Genomic DNA, 7,926 nt, shown 5'->3' on the forward strand with positions numbered 1-7,926 from the left:
ACATGCACTATATTATTTTTCTTAAAAAAATGCTTCATGTTTGACATTGTCAACGTAGGTTTGATGGCTAAGTCACTTACTATTGAATTTTGGTACTTCAGGTTAAGGGAATTTAAGATTTTCTATAGAAGAGGTGACAGTCATTCTGCAGCAGTTCTTGAAAGCTGATGAAACCACCTAAGTGACAAAAATGGGGTCCGGTTGAAGCTAACCAATTTTGAAAACTGGGGGAAGGGAGGATGGCTAAGTGGATAAAGCATTATTAATGCAGTTCTAAGTAGGGTTCAATTTCACAAGAGATGTCAGAAATCCAAAACCACTACTCTGTGGGTTTACAGTGTGAAGTTTTCTAAAGTTTCCTTCTGAAGTATACAAAAAGTTTGCCTAGCAATAAGATGGGATTAACCTAAGGCCCATAAACATCCAGAATTTTATTTGTATTATTTGCATTTGTATTATTTGTATTTATTTGTATTATTTTTTACACAAAGTTTGGTCTCTTTGAGAACATGTTAAATCCAGAGAATAGACGAAAGTAATTCTTAAGAAACATTACTCAAATTCCCTTGGCAACATATATCTTTGTCAAGTCACAAAAAATAATTTGCCAAATCTTGGATTATTCTTTTTTAAAAATAAGAGGGGAGTAATCATTTTAAGATAGAGAATTGCTCAAAAGCTTATAAATAATGTGGAATATCCATTTATTTCTCCTGGTCTTTTTTCAGTAATTTTGGTATTTTTCATCGTGCTCTGTAAGATCTATTTTTAATCTATTGGACAATAATTCATGAGAAATTTGGAAGAACTCTGGTGTTTTGATCTTGAATTCAATATGGCATCTGGAGAGATCTAATAATTTTTAATAAAGCACAGCTTCCATTTCAACCTTCTCCTTGTTAAATGATTTATTTTTAAAATTTTTCTAAATTTAAATATTTTTTTTCTTATTTGAGAGATAAGAGAGAGAGCAAGAGCAGGGAGGGACAGAGAGAGAGAGAGGAAGAGAGAAGATCTCAAGTAGCCTCTGCGCTGACAGCCAGGCTCAAACTCACAAATCATGAGGTCATTATCTGAGTGGAAATGAAGAGTCCTACTCTTAACCCACTGAGTCACCCAGGTGCCCATTCTTGTCAAATGATTTAAATGAAACTCGTGACTTCTTCAGCCTAATCTGGAGCCTCATACGTGATAAAATCAAAATTGCCTATGGAGATAAAGTATAATATGTTACAAATGAATAATATTTTTAGGAGAGAATATTGAGGGGGGTAACCAAAGAGTAACTCCTAGTTTTCTTATTAGACAAAAGTATCAGAGAAAAAATAACAGGAAATCTACTCAAGGTGCTGAATCTGTTCAAGAATTAACTTTATGGTTCTCAAACAGTTATAAGCTAAATTTATACATTTCCTAAGTTATTACATGCAAAAGGAGATAGTTGCCACAGTAATTACATTTGTAATTCCTATAGCTGGCAATAACCAGAGAAGGAAGTTTCATGGTGTATAGAGAGGGTAAAAGAACATGGAATGGTGAAGTTCAGCCTTTGGATAAAGGAAGTGAAAAAAAAAAAAAGCCTGGGCATTCGAAACATATTTTTGTGGAGAAAAAAGGTAAGATGTGGTTTTTACTGATACCACAATTAAGCACCACACGATATGTTTGAAAATCTAACGATTTATCTAAATAAAAGCATCCTTAAGACAATTTCAATATAAATCATGTCTAAAATATTTACCTTGAATGTTCCTTGGAATGCCTATGTGAGTATGTCAAGTGATATGGATCACTACCTTTCAGCGTAGGGATTTTTATGTAATTGAACCACAGTTGATATACAATTTTAATTTTACATTAGGTTCAGGTGTACAACAATGTTTCAACACAGAATAGGGCACTTTGGCTTTGACTAGCTATAACTTTTAGAAGATGTTCTCCTTAGATCCAGGATTGCACAAATATCAGTATCTCTTCAACTTCAAATATATGCAAAACCAGAAAAAAAATGGGAAGATGGAAATTAATGTGTACTGCTGATTCCCAGTTCAAGCATAGATCTGGAGATATGAATGAATGAATATTAAAGTTGATAAAGAACTGAAAAGCTGAGTAGAGAGAGTGGCCTAAGATTGAGGAAAAGCAGCAACCTCTCTGGTAGCAGTTGTTTACCACTATGGTCAGAAAGTAGGCTATGGGGCAGATTTTTTTTTAATTTTTTTTTTAACATTTATTTATTTTTGAGACAGAAAGAGACAGAGCATGAATGGGGGAGGGGCAGAGAGAGAGGGAGACACAGAATGGGAAGCAGGCTCCAGGCTCTGAGCCATCAGCCCAGAGCCTGATGCGGGGCTCGAACTCACGGACCGCGAGATCGTGACCTGAGCTGAAGTCGGACACTCAACCGACTGAGCCACTCAGGCGCCCCAGATTTTTTTTCTCTAACACATTGCCATGGGAACATCATTGCCTACTCCTGCTCTTTCTGGGCAGAAAAAAGATACAAAACTAACATAATGCTAGCACTAGAATTGTTGTGAGGTGCAGGTAGCAATTAATGCAGGATGATTATTCTTCTCCTGACCTTTATTCAAGGCTTACAGCCAAACCAGGAGAACAGCTTTAATGGGAGTCATTTGCTAAACCACCTAATGAAAGTGAAACAAAGATGATCAAGATTATGACTATGTGAAGTCTCCCACCCATCAGAAGCCCTACTGTAATTGCATGTAGGTAAAGTGTATTAAGAATTTTAAAACAATGCATTTTTCATTTATCGATTTTTTTCTTTTATTCATATCATTTATTGTTTCCTTTAGAATTTTCATAGACTTTTTGTGTGTGTATGCACAGTAGTAATCCTATAATTGTTATATTTTCTCCCATTTACTACTTCTAAGGACAATACACTCTAGTATAGAATTTAATTTTTTTTGGTTTGAATTATTTTATTTCTGATAGTTCCCAATTAATTTCATATTGTTGTCTTACCTTCTCATTAATCATTGCTCGTAAAAAAGTAGCAAAAAAGAAAAAGCTGTATGCCAATTGATTCAGTTGATTTACCAGGGAAAGTAACTTCCTCTTAGGAAGAGAAATTCACTTTGTCTTAAAGTACGTTAACAGAATAATGGGGTAGTTGAGCATGAAAGATGAGGCCTTCTAAACATAACCCAGATAGAAGGTGTTTACTTTACAAAAAGTCAATTTCTCTATGTAAGAAACAAACAGGAATTTTTTTTTGGAGTTCGGGCTGGGGGTGGAGAGGGAAGGTGATGGTTAATGCTGGAGAAAGTTATCCTAAGAGGCAAGAGTAAGACACCAATAAAGGGCATAAGAAAGTCAGGGAAAAATTATCTTTTATGTGTAATGGACATCTAATTTTAGGAGAGTGATATTTAGTATGTAATTTCTTTGTTGCCACATCTATTGTTATCATCTGCTAGCCCCATACTTACAAAGAAAGACATTTGTACCGCTAGTTTTGTTTAATGGCATAAATGATGTTTAATTGGGAAAATGGTAATTATAAAGAGGACAGAGAAGGAATTTCAAAAGGGGGCTTAAGGTGAGCAACACTTGTGAAACAAGCTTATAAATGAATTAACCATTAATATTAATGCTGAAGGCCTAGAATCACCTGGAATATGTTTATTTCATAAAGAGCTCTTTAATTTTCAAACAGAGTTTTTATTTGTTGCCTCTGATTTTCTTTTATAAAGGAAATGATCTGGAAAAAAAAGAATGGCCATCAACTATACGCAGCATGCTCTGTTTATCTCTTCAGAAACTTCTCCTTCATGATGTTTCCCCCCATCACCCCAGTGAAACATGCAGTAAGTATGTCTGTGTCTCAAATATCTTCTTAGAGGGTACATCAGTCATATTGGTTTGGGACCCACCTTAATGACCTCATTTAGCCATAATCACCTACATAATTTACTTATCTCCAAACACAGACACATTCTGAGATACTGGGGGTTAGGATTTCAACATTTGAATTTGGAGGGACACAATTATGCCCATGAAAAGGGACATAAGAAACTAGTTTATTTCACAGATTTAATCACTCAGAATCCTAAAGTTCTGGGTTTGGAACTCACAGCTTCAGTAGAGGAATAGGAGAATTTTACCATCTGATGTGACTCTGCTCTGATTATATTTTAGGACTACCATGAAGATATACTAAAAATTCTAACACCCTGGAGGAGTCTAAAATCCCATTCAGTTGCAAATCTTCCTGTCATGGGAGTTGATTGCCAGCTCTAATTTTGAGTGAACGCATTAAACATGATGGTGAAAATATCAATTAAAAAAATCTACTCTCCATACTACGTGTGTCTATTTCCATGTGTGTTCTTCCCTAACTTACATTCCACCTACACATAGTTGTTTGTGGCTTCTATTTTGTCAAACTCTTAAAACATTCTTAGTTAAAATCATCTATTTTTTTTCTACTATCCTACCTTGACCTTGTCTTCAGCTCTTGCTCCTTAAAGATTGGGATGTGGGGGGACACTTCTCTCCTTTACCACATAATTCTTCTGTCAGGAATTTCAGGATTTCCTCAAAGTTTGCAGTTCTATGTTTGACATTCTCTAATTTCAACACTGATGTTTTTCATTTTATATTCTCATATTTTTGTAATTTGGGTTGGTTCTTATATGGATTTGAAAACTTACACTTATTCTAGGCTATTATTCCCAAGAATTTCCCCATTACAAGGTTTGTATCTACCTGAATGCCCCAAAGATCCCAAAAATGCCAGTATTCAGGTTCCTAATTCCTAGTTTTCCCCATTTTTAATACAGTCCTCCTTGACAGTTTGAAATTTAGCAGATAAACTTGTGAACATGAGGTAGTTTTGAGTTAATTCAAAATCATCATCAGGGAAGAAAATTCTTCTCAATAAAATTAAAATCTGTACCCATCAATACTAGTATAGATCATTTCCCTTTAATAGATTGCTTTTGAATTTCAAACTTTTTTTTTTCAATTTAAATATTAAGCATTTACAATCAAGTGCTAATTTATTTTCAATCCTACTTCCACTATTTCCCCACCTTTCTTCTTTAATCCAACATTATATGTCAACATTCCTTTTCTTCCAAAATATATTTTATCTTTCCTTTCCCTGGTATTTTTACAATACTGTTTACTTGATCTGGAATATCATATTCTTCCACTGTATCTGTTAAACATTTTTATATCCCCCAGTGTTTCTATTTAGGCAGCTAGCCTCATGAAGAATTTCCAGTCCATCTTCTATAATCTGAGTTTAAGGTCTCAAGGGGCATCTACTAGAGAAATGTTGAGCTCTCATCTTCATGAGCAGAAATCAGCATTAAATACGGACAGCAGTGTAATTCTTCCAAAGGAATTATATTTGAACTCTCTATCAATTCCTCTAATCAGGACTGGCTCCATTGATGAGTAAAGTTGCACAGTGTCCAGCACTTAAAAAGGCCCTACACTTGGGGTTTCATGTTCTATAGACATCATTTAAAAATTATCTTTGAATTGGTGTTTTATAAATGAGTCCTATTAGACAATGCAGGACTGGAATGGGTAGGATCAGATTTAAGTGAGAGCCTTGCAGTGTCTGGGGCTGGGCAAGGTTGCAGCCTCCCTGACTCTGGCAGTTAGCTGAATAGTACCTTCCAAGGGGATTTGATGGGGAACTCTTCACACATTCCCCATCCAGATACTGAGTGCATCCCAGCATGGAATCTGCAATCCTTTGGAGGTCTGCAGGGTTAGGGTGGTGGGCTCTGGAGAAAAAGAAACTGATTCCCTGCCCCAAACCAGGGTCCTGCATTTTCACTTTGTACTGGGCCCCGTAAATTATATAGCCAACTATACCTCCAATGAATACCAATTAATCTAAAGTAATAGGAGGAAAGGAGGGGAAAAAAGTATTAGGAACTCCTTTTCTCCCATTCACACAGTTCAACATTTAAAATTAAGTAAGAGTATCATGGGTAAAAAGGCACTTCACAGCGACTGTCTGTATTTTTTTGTCATTTGAATGGTTTCAATAAATATTGTTATTCTGTTATGTTGAATTAATATAGTTCTGAAGGTAAGATCTGTACGTATATGAATAACTAGAAAGCAAATATAAGTGTATTCTGAGAAAAAAGAAAAAAAGATTCTCTAAATAAAAGATATATATAAAAGTTGTTTAAAAAAGCAGATGATGTAACTGGCACATTGTAAGTGTTGATGGTTAGTGAGAATCAAAGACTTTTTAAGGAGATGGGTGAGGTCTTTGTTATATAATTATATATCAGAAAATATCTCTCAGTGCTCAATAAAATTCACAACCACTTGAGCAGTAATTTTGTGAAGAGTAACAAAGGGGGACCTACCAAAGTAGTGCACTAGAGTGCTGATCAGTGGTAGCCTATGAACCCAGCATAGTCGAACTGTGTTATTTCACCAGGACTAAGAACTCAGCCCAAACATGTGAGCTTCCTGTACCATCTTTGCTGCAGAGAACAGGATAAAAATGAACTATCACTAAAAATAAGGGCAGACACTTAGATATGATTAAATATGTTATGGACATATCATATACACCAGACAGATACTATTAACATACAGATAAGGAACCTAAGGCACAGAGAGGTGATTTGCACACCACACAGAGATTACAAGTGGAATAGCCAGGATTTGAACTATGTATGACTCTTCATCTCAGGACCTATGCCCTTAACCTCTACATCTCTATCTTTCTATTGATTCTTAGTTTCCTAATATAGGTGAATGTAATTTCAAGTTTTTCCTCAGACAACATCTGACTTATACTAACTTGGATCTTTTTTCTCTCATTCTTAGTCAACATGGGGAAACAGCCAAAAATGCAAAACCATTCTAATACGTTAGGAGTCAGTCCTCTCTCTCTCTTTCTCAATTGCTTGAAAGCGTGTAGTCATATTTCCAATAGACCAGTAGCAATAAGACTAGATTTTTGAAACAGTTTATACTATAGTTATTTTATGTTTATTTTAGTCTGCAATTTGTATCTTTTGAGTGATATTATAAATGATGATATTTGTTCAGGATTGGTCAATATGATATTTTCCAATTAGATAATCATTTTAACTTCTACATCATTTTTCGTAGTATATTGTCCAAAAACGGGTAAAGGTATTCTAGATTAGACTTCGCAATTACTATTATACTGAGATTGTACTGAGGACTCCACAGCATACCATTTGACAGGTGGTATTTATTAAATACATGACATTAGAGAAGGCAGAAAATAACAAAGGCAGAGACAGACATGATAAACATGTCTGTACTTCACCTATGAATTTTAGTTTTCAGTGACTTTGACAGTTAAGATAATGCGAGGCTAGTGTCACTGCTGAATTTTTTTTTAAGTTTGTTCAGAAATTCATTTTTCTTACCTTCAAGTTAAAGAGTCAGTGTTTCTAGCCAAGATAGACAATAACAGGGTCACACAAGGTATAGGAAACTGCAGAATATAAATTATTTTTGTGACTTTGACTAAAAATAAAAACAGATTCTCATATTGGCGTATATTTTAAAAATACTAGAATGTATTAAACACTTACTATGTGTCAGGAAATATGATCCTAAAAAGACAGCACTCTCTCTGCTTAAATTGCCTTAATATATTTTCTTGATCTACCCTAAAAATACACTCTATCATTCTGTTATTTTTCCCTGCTCTGACTTAACATAATCATATACTCCTTTTCTTTGACTTTGTTTGCATAAAAGTAAATGATGGTTAATCAATTACCCTTTTCTCCCTACTTTCCAGGAGTCAGCCTGCCTTGGCACTCAACCAACTTTCCTTCTCTAGACAAATTTATTACAAGTAGCTCTGCTTCTCTTTGGAGAGGTGTGCAAGAAGTCTAAAACTTCAACTGAGGTGTGCCCTGCTGAACCTTA

At 35.0% G+C, this 7,926-nt stretch overlaps 1 protein-coding gene across 6 annotated transcripts in view; it reads left to right on the top strand.

Moving 5' to 3' along the window:
• Positions 1-4,331, top strand: part of CYLC2 (cylicin 2) — a 43,318-nt gene extending 38,987 nt beyond the window's left edge. For 5 of the 6 annotated variants that reach the window (XM_043565573.1, XM_043565571.1, XM_043565574.1 and 2 more), the window contains 3 exons: positions 2,596-2,729; positions 3,723-3,836; positions 4,168-4,331. The gene's annotated coding sequence lies outside the window, so the exon portion shown is untranslated. The remainder of the gene's footprint in view (positions 1-2,595; positions 2,730-3,722; positions 3,837-4,167) is intronic. The other variant, XM_043565576.1, reaches the window with a different exon arrangement.
• The last annotated feature ends 3,595 nt before the right edge of the window (positions 4,332-7,926 follow it).

This window comes from Prionailurus bengalensis, chromosome D4 (genome assembly GCF_016509475.1).
Source record: "Prionailurus bengalensis isolate Pbe53 chromosome D4, Fcat_Pben_1.1_paternal_pri, whole genome shotgun sequence".
In the NCBI taxonomy this organism is placed as follows: Eukaryota; Metazoa; Chordata; class Mammalia; order Carnivora; family Felidae; genus Prionailurus; species Prionailurus bengalensis.